General features: G+C 47.4%; 1 long non-coding RNA gene across 1 annotated transcript; it reads right to left on the minus strand.

Moving 5' to 3' along the window:
* Window positions 1–34: 34 nt before the first annotated feature.
* Window positions 35–23626, minus strand: LOC110342712. Its single transcript, XR_005876086.1, has 5 exons — window positions 23308–23626; window positions 7088–7242; window positions 4743–4895; window positions 2824–3053; window positions 35–1185 (listed from the first exon to the last, which is right to left on the minus strand). It is a non-coding gene; the product is annotated as an uncharacterized LOC110342712 (long non-coding RNA).
* Window positions 23627–23860: the final 234 nt, after the last annotated feature.

A 23860-nucleotide genomic window follows, 5' to 3' on the forward strand; every position in this document is an offset into this window, starting at 1 on the left:
ACTTTTATTAATTAGAAATTGCTTGGCCAATGGCTCAGGCTTCTTATTGGCTAGCGCTCTCTTAATTATTAACCCATAACTACTAATCTATGTATTTCTACATGGCCTTATCTTGCTGGAGAATGCCCGGTGTCCTATCTTCCCAACCACTGCATGGCGTCTCCCTGGTGGCTTCTCCCTGTGTCCTCTCCCCAGAATCTTCCTCATCTGATAGCCCCCCCCCCATAATTCCTGCCTGGCTACTGGACAATCAGTGTTTTTATTTATCAACCATTAAGAGAAACATATATAATACGGAAGGACATCCACCCATCAGATCTCTGTGGACTTTGAGGCCAGCCTGCTCTACATATTGAGTTCCAGGCCGGCCAGAGCTACACAGAAGGGCACTGTCTAAAAAACAAACAAGCAAACAAAACAAAACTGCACAATACAAAACAGCCAGTTCTCTGGGAAGAGCATTGAAGGGAGAAGGTAGCTTGAATTCTGGGGAGAGGAGCAGATGAAATGACGCAGTTGGGTGTGACCAGCCGGCCCTCGTGGCGCCCACGCAGCTGTAGGTGGGATTACGTCCCTTCTTCCTGCTGAGTGAATGCAGAGTAGACACAAGAAGAAATCTGGGAGGGAGCCCATGGGGAACCTGGAGACGGGGTGGAGGGTGGCAGCTGGGACCGATGCAGGTAGGACGCTGAATGAGAGTGATCCACAGCCAGGCCTTGGCCACATTTCAGACCTGCGCAGGGTCAGGAGAGGCTGCCCGGCTGCCTGGGAAGAACCTTGCTCAACTTGTGAGCCTCCAAAGGCAGGTGGCATCATTTCCTGAGAAGAAAGCACCACGGAGAGACAAGCTTAGGCTTCATATGCACCCGCCAAGGACGGGGTGAGGTGAAGGCGCCGGCTCATCGTTTTTTGTTGTTGTTGTTTGTTTGTTTTGTTTTGAGGAAGCCAGACAGGATGATGGTAAGTCAGCATGTCAGGAAATGCAAGATGAACAGAGAGGTGGTAGCAGAATAATCCAGAGCATTCGCAAAGGTTTTAGAAGACTCCATCATCCGGCTATTCCTTACGGACTTTGTGTGGCCAAGGCATGTGCAGGTTATGGCTTGGGGACCTGAAGACCGAGACTGGAAACACTCCTGATGGTGGAGAGCAATGAAGGCAATCTGAAGTGGGTAAGGGTGTTTGCTGCAAAATAGTAAGGACATGAGTTCAAATCCCCAAGATCCAGTTAAAAGTAGTGTATGGCGGCAGGTGCTGGGCAGGAGGGGCAGAGACAGGAGGATTGCTTGGGATTGCTATCTGCCAGCACAACTTACAACTTCAGGGTTAGTGAGAGGCCTGTCTCAAGGGCATAAAGCACTGAGTGACACAGCAGGGTATCTGATGTCTTCCCTGGACTCTGCACACAAGTGTACCAAGCGCCTCTTGGTTCCCCGCCTCCAACACACATTTAAGTTCTAAGAGAAGTAATGGAGCACTCTGTTTGTCATTTACTTTTAAAGAGAGAAAAAAATTTCCTTTAGTGAATTTATCAATGAATTATCGGGGTGGGTTTTCTCATAGCAAGCTGTCTTTGTCAGGCTGTCTCTGAACCATCAGCCCACAAATAATGACATGGAGACTTCTTACTAATTACCAAAGCTTGGCCTTAGTGTAAGCCTTTTTCCAACTAGCTCTTTTTTTTTTTTTTTTTTTTTTTTTTTTTTTTTTGGTTTTTACGAGACAGGGTTTCTCTGTATTGTTTTGGAGGCTTTCGGTCCAGCCTGGCCTCGAACTCACAGAGATCCACCTGCCTCTGCCTCCCGAGTGCTGGGATTAAAGGCGTGGACCACCACTGACCAGCTCCAACTAGCTCTTATAACTTTTTTTTAAAATATTTTATTTATTATGTATACAATCTTCAGCATGCCAGTAGAGGGCACCAGATCTCATTCAAGGTGGTTGTGAGCCACCATGTGGTTGCTGGGAATTGAACTCAGGACCTCTGGAAGAACAGTCAGTGCTCTTAACCGCTGAGCCATCTCTCCAGCCCCGTAGCTCTTATAATTTAACTAACGCATATTTTTGAAATCTACATCCCGACACATGGTTCGGTTACCTCTTAGTAGGGCATATCCGACTTGCTCACAGTCTGCTGGCGAAATCGTGCACCTAGATTCCCTCCTCTCTCAGTCTCTCTCTCTGTCTCTCTCTCTCTCTGTCTCTCTCTCTCTCTGTCTCTCTCTCTCTCTCTCTCTCTCTCTCTCTCTCTCTCTCTCTCTCTCTCTCTCTCTCTCTCTCTCTCCTTGGAACTCCTGCCTATTCTCTCCTGCTTAGCTATTGGCCAGTTAGCTCTTTATCAAACCAGTCAAAAGATGCCTTAGGCAGAGACACATTTTTACAGTGTAAACAAATATTCTGCAACTGATTCCTGACTCCTAGGATCAAATGATCTCCCTGCCTCAGCCGTCCAAGGGGCTGGAACTGCAGGTGCCTGCTGCCATGCCCATTAATTTCAATCGTTTGTTTCCAGAGTTCTTTGCAGGGGTCTCTGCTTTCCCATTGCTCTCCATTTGATACTAGAGGTTTTCTTTCCAGTTTACGATGGAAAAAACGTGAACTGGGTATGATGGTTTTCCGGGGTTCTATGGGAGACTCCACATAGATGACACTGTCATTGTCCTCTGGGGACTCACAATAGAAGAGGAAAGGAACCTTTGGTTGTGGTTATTACGAGGTCTGGGGAGGGTAGCCCCGTAAGACTGCACTTGTTTTGCAAGAGCAAGCTGAGGGGTTGGAGATGGCCGGGGGGGGGGGGGGGGTTCCCTCTGCCATGTGACTTACTCTAGCTTGGGTCAGGTGGGCAAAAACTGAGGAACACAGAAGCGCTAGGAAGTCGCAAGGCCATGCAGAATGGTGAGGAGAGGGGCTGGAGGACTGCTGAGTGGTTAAGAGCGCTTGCTGCTGTTTCACAGGTCCCAGGTTCCGTTTTTAGCACTCGTGTCAAATGGCTCTCATCACCTTTGAAGTCTAGCTCCAGGGGATTCAACACCCTCTTCTGGCCCGGCGTGCACCTATAATCACACATACACATAAAGAAATAAAGATGCATCGAAGGTGAAGAATGCAGGATGGATGGAACACAGACATGACTACACCATGGCGTGAGAGAGAGGGGCACGTGGTTAGGTATGATTGCTAATCTTGGTTGTCAGCTTGACATCGCTTGGAATTAATGAAAACCCAAGCTGCTACTGACACACCTGTGAGGGATTTTTTTAAAGAGAGTGTGTGTGTGTGTGTGTGTGTGTGTGTGTGTGTGTGTGTGTGTGTGTATGTGTGAGTATGCACAGTCCTGAGTGGATGTCTGTGAACCACATGCATCCAGAAGTCTATGGAAGTCATTGGAAATCCTGGAACTGGAGTTATGTATGGTCATAAGCCACCATGTGTGGGTGCTGGGAACTGGACCCCAGTCTTCTTCAAGAGCAGCCTGTGATCTTACCGGCTGAGCCGACCTCTCCAGCCTCCTCCCCACCCAGGGATTTTCTTAAATTGTTTGATGGGAAGACCCGCCCTCAATCTGAGCCACGCCTTCTCCTGGCAGCCCACTTTGAAGGACAAGGAAGAAGGAAGGTTTCGATTTTCCCTGCTTCCCCTGACTCTTGTTGGCTAGTTCATCTACCCTGTTGCTGAAGTATTTGCTTTCGCTGGTATTAGAACCAACTTCTTCAGGATTCCAGCACAGCCTAAGACCGGCAGCTCTCCGGTAGTCTTCCAGGGCCCCAGCACCAGACTGTGACAGCTGAGACGTCCAGTCTCAAGGACTGAACAGCTGTGGATTCTCAGCTTCTTACCTGGACCTCATCCCGAGAGACAGTCTAACAGACCCCCATATCCTATCAGTTCTGTGGCTCCAGAGAACACTGTTGAAGAAATGATTTAGAAGTAGAGTACAAAATGCCAGCTGGGCGTCGGTGGCACATGCCCCTGACCCCAGCACTGGGAGGCAGAGACAGGTGGATCTCTGTGAGTTCCAAGCCAGTCTGGTCTACAGATCAAGTTCCAGGATAGCCAGGGCTACACAGAGAAACCCCGTCTCAACCCCCCACCCTCACTCCCAAAATGCCTACAAGTTGTATTGGGTGTTGTCACTTACTGCAATAACAAGCTGGCCTGGCATGGATGTGACAAATACCCAAGGTAATCAGCTTAGGAGAGGGAGGTTCTATTCTGGCTCACAGTTCATGGTCGATTGGTCTCATGGCTGCGGGGCTGTATTGAGACAGAACGTCCCAGCAAGGAGTTCATGGTGGAATAAAGCTGCTTACTTCATGGTGGTGGCTAGGAAGCAGAGAGAGAGAGAGAGAGAGAGAGACAGAGAGAGAGACAGAGAGACAGAGAGAGACAGAGAGAGAGAGAGAGACAAGACATGACTGGGGATAAAATACATCCTCCAAAGACAACCCTCAGGACCTACTTTCTCCAACTAGACCCTGCTTCCTCATTTCTACCATCTTCCAATAATGCCATAAAATAAATTCTGAGTCCACCAGTGGATTAACCTATTGACTGGGTTATAATACAATCAGCCTTAAAACCATCAACAGTTGGGGAGCAGGCCTTCAACACATGAGCCTTGGGCATTCATTTATAGCCAAACCATAAGAGAAAGTCGCTTAAAGGTTTTCAAAAAACAAAACAAACAAACAAACAAACAAAAAAACAAGTGACACATTTATAGATGTCCCTATTAAGCATACTGGCTGTTCTTGCAGAGGCCCTAGGTTTACTTCCCAACAATCAATGTGGTGTCTCACAACCATTTGTAAGTCCAGGAGATTCAGTGTTCTCTTCTGGCCTCCGCAGGCAGCAGGAATGTATATGGTGCACAAACATGCAGGCAGGAGAAGTATCTGTACACGTAAAATAAAAAACAAGTAAGAAATCTTTTTTAAAACATTACAGCACGTTTATTAATAGCCATCCAAAACTCGGAAGCAGTAAAATGCCTTATGATTGATGAATGGGTAAGCAAACTATAGCTGTAAAAAGGAGTATTTTGTTAGCAACAGAGGGAAAGTGATCTATCAAGTCCTGAGAAGACAGGGAGGAATAACTTTAAACCCATGGTGCTGAGTGAGAGAAGCCAACCTGAAAAGGCGGCATCTGGAACGAATCTGAATCGTTGACACCGTGGAAAGGGCAGAATTGTGACGACAGTGGCAACCAGGGGTTTCCGAGAGAGAAGAGGGGAGAAGGACGAGCAGGCAGAACACAGGATTCAGGGGGAGAAGCATCTGTGTGACGCCACAATGATGGTGCCCGTCACCCTCCTTTTGTAAAGACTCACGGGAAATAGGATGTAAAGTCGGCCCTAATTTAAAGGATGGGCTTCAGTAAGAGGGCGGGGCTGGAGAGATGGCTCCTCACTGTCGAGGAGGATGAGGAGGGGAGGTGACAGAAGAGGAGGAAGACAGGAGGTGGCAGCAAATGAAGGGACCTAAGGCACGGAAGCTTCATTGGGAGACTCTGGGTATGGGGGGGGAGCAATTCATCCCATCTGTCTGGTCCGTGGCCGCAGGGTGATGTGAACTTACCAGCCCCAAATCCAGGGAGGCTGTCCATCACACACAAACGGTGAGCCCTTTATCTGTTCTAGCTCCCAGTGTGTCTACTTAGCACAGGAGATAGACAGGCATCCGGGTTGACTAGCCCAGTGACTCTAATCAGTCTCTTTCTGTCCCACTAAAAATGACCTTTGGTTACTTGATGAAAGCGACTAGTAATGTTGATATGTAGGTGTCGCTGTGTACCGGAAATAACCAACCCAATCAAAGAAAGGTGTTTTCAGAAAGCACTCTGTATTTCTGTCAGGGTTAAGTGGATTTATTCGGTGTAGTGTGAGCAGTGAACAGTAACTGCGATATGTTACACTTGAGACCTTCAGTGGACGACATTTAAAGGCCGTTTCTTCAAACATGATATAGTTGTCATAAGCGCGTACAGTAACGTGTGGTCTGGCCTCACTCAGGAAACTTAAAGTTTTAAGTCTCTTCTTCGTTTTCTTGCAAATGTGGTCCTCACAAAAGTGTGCAGAAGCAAAGGAACAACGTGGTGACCGCAAGGGAGGCCACATGCTCTGAGTCCTGGGGCACTTTACAGGTGTGGGATACTGAGTGTCCATGAGGCCCTAAAGATGCCCTCTGCACCCCATACAAAACCAGTGCTTTTAAAAGTGGTGTTTTCTTTCTTCCCGTAATGAATATTTCAGAACAGACTTTGCTATTTGATGCTACGATTTTTCACTTAGCTAAAAGGTTTTGCTGTGCAGTTGGCCAACTCCCCCCACCCCACCCCCAGACGCTGTCTACTGTACCTCAGGCCGCCTTAAATTTAGTCAGTAGCTGAGGATTTCTTTGCACTCCTGATCTGCCTGCCTCGCCCTCCTGAGTGCTGGGATTAGGGGCCTGTACCACCTTGCCCAGCCTGACTTCCCTTCTGATAGGTTTCAAACCCATGACAAATGGCTGAGTTGCATATTTAACATATCAAAAGGGACCTGGTTGCCAGGTCCTTTCTGCATCCCTCAGTCTCTATCCTTTAACAGGATCCTTCTGGCTAAGGTACCCCATTCCCTACCCTAAACATCTCCAGCCCAGGGGCTGGGCTGCCCTTTCCTCTATAATCCAACCATTTTGGTTACCTGGCCTCCTGGCTGCTGCACCTGGTTCCCCTCTCTCCCCACTCTCTTCCCTTTCCCCTTCCTCTCCTCCAGAGATTCCTGCCTCTGGCTCTGCTCTCCCACACATCTGTAATAAACTTTCTCCTTTGCCATACCTAGGAGCGGTCACATCTTTCTTTTTGTATTTCGTTCCTTCTTTCTTTCTTTCCTTTAATTCATCTTCTTTGTTTCCAGGAACTACTTTATTAGAGTTGTGTCTAGGGAAGCCAAGCTTTTGAACATCAGCTGTCACAGCCAGTGTTTGCATGCCGTCAGGAAATCCCTTATTGACTTAGACATCCTGTTTTTTTTTTTCATTTGCCACCTGTTTGTGGGTGACTTTTATGACTGGTGTCAAGGTCCTTATTTTACACATTAACTTACATTTCACACTTGACGTTGGATGAAGGTAATTGAGCTGTTCTTTCTGTCTCGCTTAAGAGCGGCAGCTCCTGAGGGCGACTGGTGCTGTGTGACAACCCGGAGGCGGAGGCGACAGAATCACTAGAGAAACAAGCTCCGAAAAGGCAGGCAATTACCTAGAATTAGATCAAGTCAAAGCTGCAGGTAGGTAAATCCTGTAGCTAAACCACCTCCAGCCAGCCAAGTATGCGATGATACAGTGTTCCAGAGAATTAGCAACAAAAGGCAAGGCTTTTGCAACAGGCAAGTGTAGCAAATCCCTAATGTTTCCAAGCCCGCCTGTTACATTTCTTGATTACTTTCCCAACTTAGAAGGGGGGGGGGCGAAGTTGGACAGTTAATTTGAAGCATAGGAAATGACGACCCAGTTTTAAAAACTGCCCTCCTAAGTAAACAGGTTTCGTTTTAAGATCACTAAACGACATCTGAGAAATTAGTGATTTTATTCCGGGACATAATGGGCAGATATGTTCCCAAAACTAACAATTTGTTCTGGATGCCCTACATTTTTTTTTTCTTTTTAATTGCAGCTTCAGGACCTCAGTAGAAAGCTCAAGCATCCCCCTGGGGATTAATCTTCCCCAGGCAAAGGGCAATAAAACAAGCCATGTGGAATTAGAAAACCCTAGGACCAAGCAATCGCAGCTGTGGATGAGATCCCACAGGCTACTGGAATTCCCTCTCCAGGTCAGCGCCCATTAGGAGAACTTTGTCTCATTATCTGACACCTGTTGGGGGAAATTTATGAGATTGGATTCCATATTTACATGTGCATTGAAACAGGGTATCACGTAGCCCAGGCTAGTATGCAACTTACTACTTAACCCAGGCTCCCATGCTGACCCTGAACTACTGCCCCCCCCCCATTATAGGTTGGTCTTATCTCAAACGATAATTTTGACAACTGGAACACAATTAGATACAATACTTGCTGGTATGTCCTAGTTTGTTTTCTACTGCTGATAAACACTTAACCAAAACCAACTCAGGGAGGAAGGCTTAACGTGTCTTGATCACAGTGGATCATTAAGGGAAGTTGGGACAGGAATTCCAGCAGGAACACAGCAGAGATCATGTAGGTACACTGTTTACTAATTTGCCCCAAACCTCCTGGCTTTCTCTGCTACTTGTCTTAAACAACCCAGGACCACCTGCCCAGGGGTGGTACCATGAATAATGTGATGGGGCCCAGTCCTCTGTAGGGGGTACCACCCCTGGGCAGGCGGTCCTGGGTTGTATAAGACAAGTAGCAGAGCAATTAAGATTCCTCCAATCTGATGGAGGCAACCCCTCAACTAAGATTCCCTCTTTCCAGATGGCTGTAGCTCTGTCAAATTGGCAAAAGAAAAAAAAAGAAAAAAGAAAAAAGAAAACCTAACTATCACATGAGGCCCAGCATTGAGGGGGAAGGAAGCAGGAGGCTCACAGCTTAAACAAACAAACAAAAAAAATCACTGCCTCTGGACTCAATGAGACACCCCGCCTCAAAAAAGTCACAGACTGATACGGGGGGTTTGATGCTACCCTCTGACCTCCCTGTGGACTCAGCATGCACATGGCACACACAATTGCGTGCGCGCACAGGCGTGCGCACACACACACTGAGTTTTGCTGTAATTACACCTGCGTGATAATCACAGGTATAAATGAACAATGGCCCCATATGGAGGCTCCTGAGTTTTGGTGAGGATGTTTAAAACATTGTACGCTAGTTTTGCTTTAGCTTTCTTATGTTTGGAGAAAGGGGGAGAAGTAAGCCATACTTCTGCAGCATAACAGAAGGTACCTGCGGGAAGTGAGTGAATACCACCTTAGAACACCAGGCTGCTCGGCTGGGAGTTAGTGGCGCACACCTTTAATCCCAGCACTCGGGAGGCAGAGGCGGGTGGATCTCTGTGAGTTCGAGGCCGGGCTGGTCTTCAGAGCGAGTTCCAGGACAGCCTCCTTGGTCACCAGCTAGGGCTAGTGTTTCTGCACCTAAATAACTGGGCCAGCTGTTACAGTCTGGTAAGTGGGTGGAAACTCAGATTAAGGGAAACCCTGACGGGAATGAGAGCAGGCTTGCAAAGGTTTGCTTGTGAGATGAATCCCACATGGGAGTCATGCCATAAGGGCTGGCGAGGCGCAGCCATGTTTCCGCACACACGTTCATCCGTGTGATCAGCATTAGGACACCGTCTGAAGGTTACCCAGAACAGGAGGGAAGCAGAGTCTGACCGCGGTGTTAACCGGGACATGACAGCGGTGTTAACCTGGACGTCTGTGCAGATGGTGGCTTCCACTCTTCATCCTCTTCCCCTCCTTCCCACTCTTGCCCACCTGTGGAGCCCTCTGGCCTTTGGTGGGTGATGGAGGCAGAGAAAGGGTTTGGTACTTGGACCCGGGAGGTATTCAGCTCCTAAATGCCTTTTAGCATCAGTATTTCCTGCTACGTGACACTTGCAGATACATACCTCTATCCACAAAGGGCAGGACCCAGAGACCTAAGAACTCTCTGATGAGGATGCCAGGCACCCTGGAAACTGAACACAGTGCTGTCCTCATTTCAAATGTGAGGAGGCTTAAACTCCAAGAGAACAAGTGTTCTCCTCAGCTTGCTAAGTCATTGTATTTTATAAATACATTTTGGGGTCTAGTTTGACTTAAGGCATAAGCTAGGTACCTGCTGTAGCTTGTTAGTAATGTGATATGAAAATGGAGAAGGGTAAGCAGGAGAGGTTCAGATGAAGATGGGGGTGGAGAGGTAACAAAAACTAAGGATGTATAGAAAAAAATGCTCCTAGAAACCCACTACTTGACAAGGGATGGTAGCACACACCTTTAATACCAGCAATAAGGAGGCAGAGACAGGCAGATCTCTGTGAGTTTGAGGCCAGCCTGGTCTACATAGAAACCAGTGATACATAGTAAGACCTTATCTTAAAAAAAAAGAAAGCTAGAAAGTTGTAGGCTTTTTCTCTTTTTCACTACAATATTTAACTTCAAAAAGGCATAATGGCAGTATCTTGCATGGGATGCACAATCCTTCCCCCAGGAAACAGGTTTTTAGGTGGACATCCCAGTGCTAGGTATGAGAAACCTCCTTATAAGCTGTCTCAAAGCCCTCCCCCCCAGTCAACACAGACATCATTGCTCTTGGCTCATGCACCAGAACCAATGATCAGAGCCTGCTGCTGAAGACGCCACGCGGCGTGTTTACAGGACACAGACGAATCAAGCTGGAACTGAGCTGAAGCTTCTCTCTGCCGGCCATCTTTCATAGTGCTGGAAGCTGCTGTCCAGGGCGTTGGGGGAGAAACCGTCATTAATGGCGTTGCCCGGCTGTTGACAGTGCATGCTACATGCATGCCAGGCAAGATGTCTGCCTTAGCTAGGGTTCCTATTGCCGTGAGGAGACGGCATGACCACTGCGGCTCTTATAGAGGGAAACATTTAATTGGGGCGGCTTGCTTACAGTTGAGAGGTTTAGTCCATTATCACCATGGCAGGCAGACGTGGTGCTGGAGAAGGAGCTGAGAGTTCTTACATCTTGACTCACAGGACACGGGAAACCGTCTGAGACACCGGACATGGCTTGATCTTTAGAGACCTTAAAGCCCACCTCCCCAGTGACACACTTCTCCCAACAAGACCGCACCTTCTCCATCAAAGCCACACCTTCTAATAGTGTCACTCCCTTTGGGGCCATTTTCTTTCAAAACACCACAAAGTCCAACATTGCGACAGTTGTGGCAGTATTTTATTTATGATCTAACAAATAGAGCTTACCTGAAGATCAGAGTGCAAAGCTAGTCACACTAGTCAGCCATAGAGGCCAGGTGGTGGTAGCTCACACCTTTCATCCCAGCACTCAGGAGAGGAGAGGCAGACGGATCTCTGTTAGTTCAAGGCCACCCTGGGCTGCACCAGATTGTTCCAGTCTAAAAGAGATACAGCTCACACAAAGGTGACCTCAGCACTTGGGATTGCATGCCTTTAATGCCAGCGCTAGAGAGGGAGAGGCAGGAGTGATATGGCTGGGCAGAGAGAGAGAGAGAGAGAGAGAGAGAGAGAGAGAGAGAGAGAGAGAGAGAGAGAGAGAGAGAGGAAGATAAGGCGGGAGGAGACAGGAGCTCGGGGAGTGCAGCCTGAGGTTTGGTGGAGAGCAGTGCATCCTGGGGATTCGTGGGGACGGGATCACCCGTTTCAGTCTGAAGTAGAGCTGAGAGCTGCTTGCTTGGCGGCTTTGCTTTTTGGTCTTTCGGCCTGAGCCCCAGTGGCAGTCTCTGGGTTGATATTAGTTGTGTGACAGTCAGCTGCGTGGAAGAGTGAGCCCGACTAGGCGAAGGAAGTGAGGGCGGCGGAAATCTGATTGCTGTCCAAAAGGGAAGTAAGGATGAACTTCGGCAGCAGGCCAGACTGAGAGTGTGGTCAGGGTGAGGTGGAGGTCAAGGGTAGAACCTAAGGGAATTCTCCGGAAGGACAGGTAATCAAGACCTTTAGGGTCGCCAGGGCACAGGTGTCCAAAGCAATGGAGACACCTGCTTCTTGATTGCCGGGGAAGCCTGACCGTTCACTTCTTAAACACAGCACTCCCGGTGTTGTTAGTAACGTGTATTGCCAGCTCATGTAGGCCCAGGAATGCAGCAGGACGCCGAGTTCAAGCCAGGAGGAGGCTTCCTAGAATGTGTCGGGTTCCACGCACACCGATTGCCCCTGTGTTGCGGTCGTGTCTCTGTTAGGCATCCGGCAGCCACTTCTGTTTTGACGATCGGCGATTAAGGCGAGCAAGGAGCAGGTGCCTGCCGGCTCAAGCCTGGACGGGCTAGGGAAGGCGGGAGACCCACACCAAGCTTGGTTCTGTCTCTAGAGACTCGAGGCTTTCTTATTGGCCATATCCTGGTCCTCTGCTCAGTTCTGGGATGGACTCTCCCAGGACACGTTACGCGGAAGCCCGTTTTAAGTGCCTCCCCTAGCAGGCTGGAAGGCTCCAACTTGGCCCTGACCCTACTTCCTGCTCTTTCTCCGGATTTCACGCCTTATCTCGGGTTTAAACTAATTCGGCTTGAGCGAGGTGATGCACTTCCCTGGTTCCAAGAGGCATGTGATTGTCTGGAATTCCAGACTTTGTTGGTCCCTTGCGGATGAAATGTCCTCTCCTGAACGGCAGTGTTTTCATTGTTCTTTTGCTCCAGGCTTTGAAACAATCGCTGTAACGTGTGGTGTTTACGTCAAGGTTTCCCTGCTGAACTCTGGTGGTGTGCTTGCCCCCTTGGCAAGGGCAGGGAGAGATGCTTTAGCTGGCAGCACTGTGGAGACCGTCTGTGTGGTGGGAAGCGCACACCAGACAAGTCAAGGTGCACTCTGAGGAGGACGTGGCCACCACTACCTCTGAGGAAACCGGTGTGATTGATTCCGTATGCCTGCATGTTCAAAGCTCGACTTTACCCAGCACGCAAGCTCTCAGAGTCTGGTTACATTGAAAAAATTCTGATGGGGGGGCAACTTCTTTGATGACCCCAATGTTGCCAACACATAGGCTCTGCCCTGAGAAGTCACATGCCGTGTCATCTCCTGGGAGCTTTCAGTCCTCTCTTCCTCACTCTCCCTCGGTGCCCCGGTGGGGACACTGCTGAGTGGAATAGTGTCCCTGCATCCCATGGAACGTGACAGAGTATTTCCTGCATCTCAAGAATAATCAAGTCGAAAGCACAAAGGAAAAAAGTCCTAACTGGATAAAGGGAAAAGGGTCCTAACTGGATAAAGGGGAAAGGGTCCTAACTTCATAGAGGGAAAAGGGTCCTAACTGGATAAAGCTACTGTATTAAAGTCAGTGGTCAAGTTTGTCATTCCATAATAGTTAGGATGCAACTGGCATTTTAAAGAAAAAAATATGAAGTTAGAGCCTTATCTCACATGATACACTGTAACGCATAGTCTTCCTACCAGCCACCTGGGCCCTGCCAAGCTGTTTGAACCCCCAAATAACACACAGGATGCTATATTAATTATGAAGCTGTTGGCCATTTGTTATGATTTCTTATCAGCTAGCTCTGACTTAATTGTTAGCCCATAATTGCTAATCTGAATGTTTCCACATGGTCTTTGCTTACTGGAGAACAGGGTCTGGACCTCTGGCTTCCTATATCATGACTGTCTGTGCCTCTCTTTCCCAGAATCCTTCTCAACTCCTAGTCCCACCTATCTTGCTTCCCTACTGGCCAACAGTACTTTATTCAACAACCAATAAGATAAGCACATACATAGGACTTCCCCCATCAATACACAAAGTAAGAATTCTCAAGCTAAGTAACTCATTTTAGAATAGTATCCAAGTATTAAAAGGGAATAAAATATCTCATAGGGGAAAGATTGTCTGAGCATGAATTAGAGCTCAAAGGTCATAAAAATTACAGACATGGGCACTTGAAAATTTTCTATGTGATAAATAGCATTATAAGCAAAACTGAGAATAGCAAACAGGTCGAGGAGGTTGGCTCAGGGGTTAAGAGCACACACTGCCCTTACAGAGGATCTGGTTCAGTTTTCCGTATCCGTAACCAGCTCCATGGTTCCTTACAATCACACATACACACTCACATGCACACACTCACATGTATACATACATGTACACACATGATTGGGGAAGTCCTTTTGTGTATATGTTGTCCTATTGGTTGATTAATAAAGCACTGTTGGCCAATAGGAAAGCAAGACAGGTGGGACTAGGAGTGGAGGAGGATTCTGGGAAACAGGCACAGTCAGTCACGATGTAGGATGCGGGAGTAGTAAGAGGTGTGGACCCTTTCCTCTGCTAAGAGAAGACCACGTGGAAATACTCAGATTAGCAGATATAGGTTAATAATTAAGTCAGAGATAGCCGATAAGAAACCAAGCAAACGGCCAACAGCCTCATAATTAATATAGTGTTTCATGTATTATTTGGAGGCTGAGACAGCTCGGGACCCAGGCGGACTGGTGGGAAGACTACATGTTACATATGGTGTCAGGAGTGCGATCATGAATTTCCACGTAGAATGACAAAAGTGTAAAAGGAATTTTAGAAACAAAGAACAGAGAGAAGCACGGTTTCTTGGTAGCAGCATTTTTCTCTGTTTTGCTAGAGACAAGCAGACTCACATGACTCCCTTAAGGGAATCTTCCTGACTCGGTATAAGTGGCAAAAAAAAACCCCAAAAACAAAAAACTGCAAGGCTCTTTTAAGAGGCCCTGCCAACAATTGAATGGTGTGCACAAGCATCTGGCAGTGGCAGTGACCACATCTCCAAGCCGACATAAACTAAGGCAGTGACCACAGCTCCCAGTGCTGGCGGTAAACTTAATGCCTGCCGTGTTGGGAAGCCAGCGGCTGTTTCTGCTTTAACTTTAGCAATGTTGTTTAGCAGGTAACAGACACATGGCCAGAAAAACATAAAGATTTACAATAAAGTCAGACTCAGATGATGTAAAACCTCCAAGGTTTATAGTGTGTTTTAAAATATTCGTAGACTTGGGAGAGAAAAAGAAACAGGATAATAAAAAGAAACATAAACAAAGAGAGTAGCTGGGTGTGGTGGCGCATGCCTTTAATCCCAGCACTCAGGAGGCAGAGGCAAACATATCTCTGTGATTTCAAGGCCAGCCTGGTGTACAGAGGGAGTCAAGGGCAGCCAAAGTACACAGAGAAACCCTGTCTCAAAAAAGTACAATTAAAAGATAAAGAGTAATAAAAAAGTCACGTAAAGATAGAAAATACACAAGAGTCTGGATACTGTATGCGATTGTGTTTTTCAGTTGTTCAATGACTAAGGAAGGAACAACTGCTGAAATACACTTGATTATAAATGCTGCTGAATTAATCCAACATATATATTTTTAAAATGCCTTGGCTTCAAAATTTAAATATAAGGACAGGTTATTTTGGAAAAGATATTCTAGTTGTGTTTCCACAGAAAATGAGGAGCTGTGGATTCCTTCCAGATTTATATAGTTTGATGACGCAAGATCCCCTGAAGCAGTGTCCCAGGAAGTCCAATATCTAAAACAGCTGAGATGATGCAGCCTTACAGACTACAAAAACAAGGACTTAGCCAGGATTCTTATTTTGTCATGATCCCCTAGGTATGGACAGCGCCCCCAACCAGCAGGAAGCAGTTAGGAATGAACAATGCCCAAATTCCCAAATATTGTTCATAAATTTTTGTTTTCACTTAAATGGGGTTGCTTATAAATGGCTAATGATCACAACCAATCTCTTTTTAAAGGTAAAAGGAAGATTATGGTATAGAAATGAATACTTTGTATAGGAATGGATTTTCATTTGATACAAATTTAAGATCAATTTTGTGATATATATATGTATATATATACCTCTTGTTTAGGTATTGCTTTTGTATAATTCATTTAAAATGTAATGTATAATTAAATACAGATTATAGATAGTTACTATAATAGTCAAAACTTATAGTTAGGTTTTCTAGATATACAGAGATGTATTTGAGATAGATATTCTTCAGACCTTTCAAAGACCTACAGAAAATGGCTTTTAAAATGGTTTAGGGTTTTTCTTGACAGACACAACTGCTCCTGGCACACCAATTACATCTGAGAGGAAGATGAGCATCGAAGAAACTCATTATGGAGTTGGCCTTTGACATGACAAGATTAGCCATTTGGGCAAGAAACTGCTCTTGCCTGGATGTTTGACTGTTACTGTATAATCTGGACATGCAGGACCCACAGGAAAGTGACTACTAAGCTTGATGGGACAATCCTAAAGGGTTCCTGCTTCATGAAAGAGTCTGCTAGACATTCTGCAGGACACACACAAACACACACACAAAACTAACAAACTGCAAATGCAGATGGACAGTTTGAAATTTCCTGCTTTACTGAGAAGTCTGCCAGACACTGTGGCCTATGTACTGATGGATACCCCAACATTGCAGAGGAACTTCTTCGGGTGACTGTTCAGGTAGCAAGGTGTCTCTGTCAATTCTAGAGTTTATATATTATCCTTCTGTGGTCTTTGATGGAGCTAAAGACAGATACTTAGCATAATAGTTTTCGTTAGGATTAAAGATAAATTACATATAAGACTTTAGACTCACACAGATAGATGATATTTTCTTTAAATCTTGCTAAATGTTAATGGACTAAATACTATATTTATAGTTCTTGCTTAGTAACTGCCTTATTATATATTTTACTATGTTAAAGTTAAAACCTTTCTTTTTATTTAGACAGAAAAGAGGAGATGATGGGGAAGTCCTTCTGTGTATATGTTGTCTTATTGGTTGATTAATAAAGTACTGTTGGCCAATAGGGAAGCAAGACAGGTGGTACTAGGAGTCTAGGAGGATTCTGTGAAACAGACACAGTCAGTCACGATGTAGGATGCGGGAGAAGTAAGAGGTCTAAACGCTTTTCTCAGGTAAGAGAACACCACGTGGAAATACTCAAATTAGCAGTTAATAATTAAGTCAGAGCTAGTCGATAAGAAACCAAGCAAATGGCCAACAGCTTCCTAATTAATATAGCATCCTGTGTGTTATTTGGGGGCTGAGACAGCAGGAGGACCCAGGCAGCTTGCAGTAAGAGTACACATTACACACATGCACATTCACATGTATACACACATGTACACACTCACATGTATGCACACATGTACACACTCACACCCTTAAAATAATAAATCTGAAAATAAATGTTATTTTTAAAACCTTTTTTAAATACACAGGGTTTCTGTTGCTTTGGAGAGACACCATGACCATGGCAACTCTCATAAAGGAAAACATTTAATGGGCTGGCTTACAGTTTCAGAGCCAATTACATTCAAACTACCACAACAAAGAAAATTAGGAAAACACCTTTATCACGCAAAATGAACCAAAGATAGTTATAATATACAAAGATCCCCTACAGCCAATAAGAAAACCTGATGAAAATACAGTGTGAAGTTGGTCATGGTGGCACACCCCTTTAATCCCAATACCTGGGAGGCAGAGGCAGGTGAATCCCTGAGTTCAAGATCAGCCTGGTCTACATAGGGAGTTCCAGAACAGCCAGGGCTACAAAGAGAGACCCTGTCTCAGAACAGAACAAACAAATAAAACAACAAAAGATATAGGTAAAAATATCAACAAGCAACTTAGAAAGGTTTAAAATAAAAAAATATAAGAAACTATCCTTGACCTGAATTTCATTCTCATTCAAGAAACTAGGCAGTTTTTGCCCACTGAACCAGCAAAGCTTTAAAAACAGATAATGTTCTGGATTTCTTAGCAGAGCGTACCTGTCAGTCATCCTTCTGTTGCCACGAAAACCCTGAGTTCCTCGACTTCAAGGACGACGTGGGGGCTGTGAGATTAGTCAGCAGGTAAAGGCACCTGCCAGGGAGCCTGGTGAGCCTCAGCCCACTCTGCAGAATGTTCTCTGACTCCTGCCCACACGCCACAACACGGACATTCCCCCAGTACATTTTTAAGTGTGTGTGTGTGGGGGGGGTTGCTTTAGGTCGAAGATCCTGAGGTCTCAGCTTGCGATCAGTCGGTCTGCTACTTCTGGCCTGCCTGTGGTAAGGAAGTATGTCATGCAGGAGCATGCTGTAGAGAAAGCTGCTTACCTCATGGGGGCCAGTAGACAAAAGACCAGCGTGTATGTGGTGTCTCCTAACCTATTAGGCCCTACTCCTGAAGGTTCTGGCATCTCTCAACAGTACCATGCACTGGGAACCAAACCTCTGACCCAGGGTCCCTTGGGAGACGTTCCAGATCCCAACTACAGCAATGCCATGACTCCAGTCCCCGTAGCCACCGTGCAGAGAGCTGGGGTTGGTGGAGGCGTGAGAGTCCACCATGCATGCAGACTCTGTCTGGGAATGCTCCGATCTTCTGCGACCGGTCTATATTCACGGATCATTTAGCAACAATGAGCAAACTAAAATGTCTGAGATTAAAGTAAAGCAATACCAATTGGTTTTAGAATATAAAATTAAAAAAAAAAAAAGGATACGGATCACCAGCAAAGCCATCATTTTCTCGGAGTAGAACATTTGAGAGTGTGGCCATGTTAGGGATTACCATGTTGTGGGCGTTCATTCTGGCACCTGAGCCCCATAAAATGGAGTTTTATAAAACTCTCTCTCAAATATAATGGTGTTAGCTGGCTGACTTGGCCTCTTAAGTCCAATGTCAAAACACAACTGCTCGCAAAGCTACTACGGAAAAATTATGGTAGAACACCAGGTGTAGCGGCATCTCACCTTGCAGTGCCGAGGGATCACAAAAAGGCTGGTTCCTCGGTAGACTGCTGTCAAACTCCGTCCCGTCTTCTAGCTTCCCCGTGTAGTGCGTATGTAAGACATCTCCCTTTCTAGACTTGATGGGGCCGTGGTCCACGCATTTCTTCACTCCAATCTGCAGCTTCTGTTTTCTTTTGGCCCCCGTGGCTGTGGCCAGGGCACTCAGGCAAATGGACAGCATTGTGAGGACCCAGCTCAGCCCAGCTCAGCCTCATGACTCCTCACCGTGCAGGCTACCAAACAGACTTTGAGGACCTCCACCGAAACAGACACCTCTGTGTGGCTTAATGTCCCCAGCTGCAGGCAGCTGCCTGGCCCAGTCTATTACCTGCTTGATTCAGATGGATAACCCTAGGTGCATTGAGAACATCTGGGGTTTACGTTTGCTTTTGCATCAAGACTGAACAGAGCTGGAGTAAGTGACAGCCACTCCTGCCACTATTCCTCAAGCAGAGGCAGAGGCTTCCTGAAGCTAGGCTTTCCTCTAAGCATTAAGGGCATTAAGAAGCTCACACCCAGAAAGCTACCACTGCGGTTTTCTTCCCTGAGGCCCCTTTCCTGGCCATATTCCCCTCTGTTAGCACTGCTGTATTATTCATTTGAAAACCACATTCACTTTACAAAGTGCCCTGGGATTGGGATGCTTTTCCAATCCATTTTTGTTTGGATGACTCTCCATCACTAAAGTTATACCCCAGAGTACTTATAAGAACCGTCTTTTCTGGGTGACGAACACATCAGACTTAGAGGGGCTGAGTCCTGCCGTGACCTTCAGAAGACACCCAGAGCTGTTTGTGTGAGCGGAATAAATCCACTCTGAGCAGATGACCTGTCCAGCCCACAACTATTGGTGTCTGGTATGTTTCCAGAAACAAAAGCAGGTTCACTCCAACACCACTGTCAGGCTGATGTAGGGGCAACAGGGCACTGTTGACTGCTAACTGGAATCCTGTGACTGCAGTCTCTCTGTTCTTTCTCAGCAGGGTGTGTTGGTACCTGTCTGTAAACCCAGAATTTGGGAAACGGGAGAACCAGGAGTTCAAGGTCATCCTAAGGCACATATTAAATTTGAGGCCACCATGACAGATCACACAGACCACTGCAAAGAGCCCATATCATATCCTCCAGTTGTTTTTCTTCCCAGAATTTTTTTTAATTCCCCATTTACAGGACAAAGTTCATCTGAGGTATCAAAACGGTCACCATAGGTCAATTTGAGGTTCTTGTCATAGCTGTTTGCTGCTTAGCTGACAAAAACTACGAGAGTGAGGTCCAAGGTTTAGTGAGAGACCCTGTCTCCTGGGAATAAGATGGAGAACAGCAGAGGTGGACACCCAGTGTCCTCATTTGGTCTCCATACACATGCACACGGGCACACATGCACACGGGCACACACGCACACGGGCACACACACACACACACACACAGTTCTGCTTACGTAAAATGTAAAGAACACGCCGTGTAAAACAACTGGGCTGGCGAGATGGCTCAGAGGGTAGAGGCACCTGCAGCCAAGAGTTTTATCCCTGGCATCCACACAGTAGGGGGAGAGGACCAACTCCTCTGAGCTCTGCATGTGGGCCGTGACGTGCATACATGCACACACAAACTAAACAAAATATAATCCATTCCTAAGTCCAGCAATTTTTTTTTTGTTTCTGCCCCAGTTAGAAGCGTGCTACCACCACCACCACCACCATCTGGTCTATGTAGGTTTCCGTTTCTGCCAACGATTCCTCTGTCCATCGGCAGTCCCATCCTGGCCCCACCCGAACTTCAGGCAACCAGGAACTGGCCCTCATTCTCTACAGACCCCTCCCATTAAGGGGTCCGAGCATGCGGCCGTTTCCCTGCATGGTTTTCCCGCTGCCCCATGCTGGGACCGTCTTTAGCGCCGCGTGTCCGTTGTTGGCTCTCCCATCCTGACCCCCTTCCCCCAGTGAGCCACGTGGTGACTTGAGGGGCCCTGGAGCTCCTAGGCTAGTCAGGCACCTTTTCCTCTCCCTGAAGCAGACAAGACCAACGTCCTTTGTTCCAATCACCCGGGGCACACCAGCCAAATCCAAACTGCCAGGAGCTTTTCCAAGCTTAGGGGGCAACCAGTGGCTGGCAGGGACCAGTGTGTGAGCTCCCTTTGCGTTACTGTGATGAAGATACTGCCATAGACGACTTAGAAGTTGGGGCTGGAGAGATGGCTCGGTGGTTAAGAGCACTGGCTGTTCTTCCAGAGGTCCTGAGTTCGGTTCTCAGCACCCACGTGGTGTTTCCCAACCACATTTATAGTGGGGATCTGATGGCCTCCTCTGGAACAGAGTTATACATACAGATAGAGCACCCATATACATAAAATAAATACAGTATTTTTTTAAAAAAAATTGCTCACAATGACTTGTCCACGGGTGCTTGGGAAGAGTCGCAACAGGGACTGAGGCAGAAGGGAGCTGCTCGTTTCATCTGGAAAGGGAACAGGAGAGTAGGAAGTAGCTGGGAACAAGGAATGATCCAAGAACCCTCCTCAGAGACCTGCTCCCTCCGACTAGATAACTCCTCTGAGAGTTTCTAGAATCTGCCCGAACCATGCCACCGCCTGGACACCAAGCTCCAAACTGTGACAGACAGTACATAAACACCCTGTTCTCTCACGGACACGCTTCACACCGGCTGTTGAGTCAACCTTTCATCCCTCACGGTGCCTGGTCTATCGCTGGTCCCTTGTGAGTGGTGTCACCGAGGGCAGTAAACCTGGCCAAGCCCACTCACTATGCCTGCTTATTAAAGGGCGAGGCTAAGGGGCAAGGCTGGGACTTCCACCCGGGAGTGGTGACTGTACGTTAATTGTGGAAGGAACTGGATTACTTTATTTATGAAAACTTCCAAAGTTGCGGGAATTTTACAGCGAACACCTATTATACCTACTGCCTAGAATCTTCCATTCACACTTCACTTTTTTTGGGGGGGGGTTTGAGACAGGGTTTCCCTGTGGCTTTGGAGGCTGTCCTGGAACTTGCTCGGTAGACCAGGCTGGTCCCGAACTCACAGTGATCCTCCTGCCTCTGCCTCCCGAGTGCTGGGATTAAAGGTGTGTGCCACCAACGCCCGGCTCACACTTCACATTAAAAAAAAAATCCATTTGCTCTTTTCTCAGTCATGCTGTAATTTTGTAGATATCAATTTACAAGCAACGGGATTCTTCTATTTATGTTTTTATTTTCTTATTTATTTGGTTTCTCAAGACAGAGCTTTCTGTGTATCCTGGGCTGTCCTTGAACTCCCTGCACAGACCAGGCTGACCTCAAACCCGGAGATATAAAAGAAGCCATTTGAGTGATTTGACTGGGGCTGGCATACAGCTCAGAGGTTTAGTCCACTATCAGGGCGGGAAGCGTGGCGGCGTGCGGGCAGGCACGGTGCTGGAGAAGGAGCTGAGAGCTCTACACCGGAGGCACCAGGAGGACAAGGTCACACTGAGCCTGGTTTGAGCACCTGAAGCCTCATAACCCACTCCCAAGTGACACACCTCCTCCAGGAAAGTCACACCTCCTCCAAGGCCACACCCCCAACAAGGCCACACCCCTCCAACAAGGCCACACCTCCTCCAGGAAAGTCACACCTCCTCCAACAAGGCCACACCCATCCGACAAGGTCACACCTCCTCCAGGAAATTCACACCTCCTCCAACAAGGCCACACCTCCTCTAGGAAAGTCACACCTCCTCCAACAAGGCCACACCTCCAGGAAAGTCACACCTCCTCCAACAAGGCCACACCTCCTCCAGGAAAGTCACACCTCCTCGTGGTGTCAAGTGTCAACCCCTCAGGGCCTATGGCAGCCAGTTTCATTCAAACCACCACAGCTCAGGTTTAGATCCCAGCGTCGCACATGGTGGCTCACAACCCTCTGCGACTTCAGTTCCAAGGCATCTGTCACCCTCTTCTGACCTCCTTGGGCACCAGGCGTGCAGAGTGTGCATGCACAGACACGCAGGCAGAACACTCGCACGCACATACAGTAAGATCAGTCAGTCTAAAGCCTTTTAAATGAGTACCTTCTTAGGCGTGGTTCCGCATTTCTTTCTTTTAATGTAAAATTTGTTTTCAGCAACACACATCTCTAAAAATGTCCACCTGTCATTCTGACTACGCACATCTACCTGCCAGACACGGGATTCGTGACGAAAGACAATAAATACTGCAGCAGAGTTATTTTGAAATCTTGTTGCCTTTTATTCTTAACTCTAGAGCTAGAGTCAATTGCCGTCCATGGACAGCAGGGTGTGTGGAGAGCTGAGGGACACAGGGGGAGACGCCCAGCGTCCTGCCTTCAGACCGCCTCCAGGCAGACACAGAATGCAGCCAACAATGGGGTCACGCGTGCAGTACCGTTTCCTTTGCACGGCTCCACCAGCGTCAACAGGACTGGATTCGGGGCAGGGGTACAGCACACAGCACTCCTGCTGCCCTGAGGATAATCTAGAAGCCCCTGCCCCTGCGGGAAACCCAAACTGCCACGGGCATCACTGTACCTACCATGTATGTACTCGGCTCTTTTTGGTGAGGGTGGAGCCGGTGCTGAACACCAAACCCCAGAAACCTATACTGAGCACACGCCCTGCTACTGAGCTATTACAACCCCAGTCCAGGCTGTTCTCCCAAAACGTCGTCATTATTACTATTATTGAGTGATGTGCACACGTGTGTGTCTTCAGGCGCACTTGCTTGTGGCGCACATGTGAAGATGAGACACTAAATGTCTTCTATCTCCCTCTACCATGGGTTTGGGAGACAGGGTCTCTCACTGAACCTGGAGCTCGCTATTTCAGCTACACTGGCTGGTCAGTGAGCCTCTGGGATCAGCCTGTCCCCTCCTGCAGTGCTGGGGTCACAGGCTCCATGCCACTCACCGCACTTGGCGTTGACGTGGGTGCTGGAGATGCAGACCCAGGTCCACGTGCTTGGATGGCGGGCGCAGACCCAGGTAACTCGTGCTTGGGCGGCGGGCTCTTCATCACCCCAGCCCTGCTCGTGGTGCGCCTGCGTACGTCCGACTGCCCTGCGGAACTCAGAGATTACAAGCAGCTCCAGCTGTGGGACGTGGGTTGAAACAGCTTCATTTAATAAAATGGTAGGAGGTATTTAGTTCAACATGTGAACGGGATAGCAGGCTTGAAGGTGGGTTCGCATTTTGATAACAGTGCCTACATCAATGTTCTAAAAGTAATCTGAACTCAGAGGACACTTCTGTATCTGCAGTAGGAACTTCCATACGTTGCACAGGTCCTCTAGTGCCCTCTTCTGATCTAATGTGGTAGTGCATGCCAGGCTGAAGTTGATGAGCCGGCCCTTGGGGTTTGGGGAGGACTCCTCTTAAAAGGTTACGCCCAAGTCAAAGACTGCAGACTTCAGTCTGTGGAGAGCTGGAGGGATGCAAAGTTACCTTGGGCTGTCTGTATCTGT

The sequence above is a fragment of the Mesocricetus auratus genome, unplaced genomic scaffold (assembly GCF_017639785.1).
Source record: "Mesocricetus auratus isolate SY011 unplaced genomic scaffold, BCM_Maur_2.0 Super-Scaffold_2245, whole genome shotgun sequence".
Taxonomy (NCBI): domain Eukaryota; kingdom Metazoa; phylum Chordata; class Mammalia; order Rodentia; family Cricetidae; genus Mesocricetus; species Mesocricetus auratus.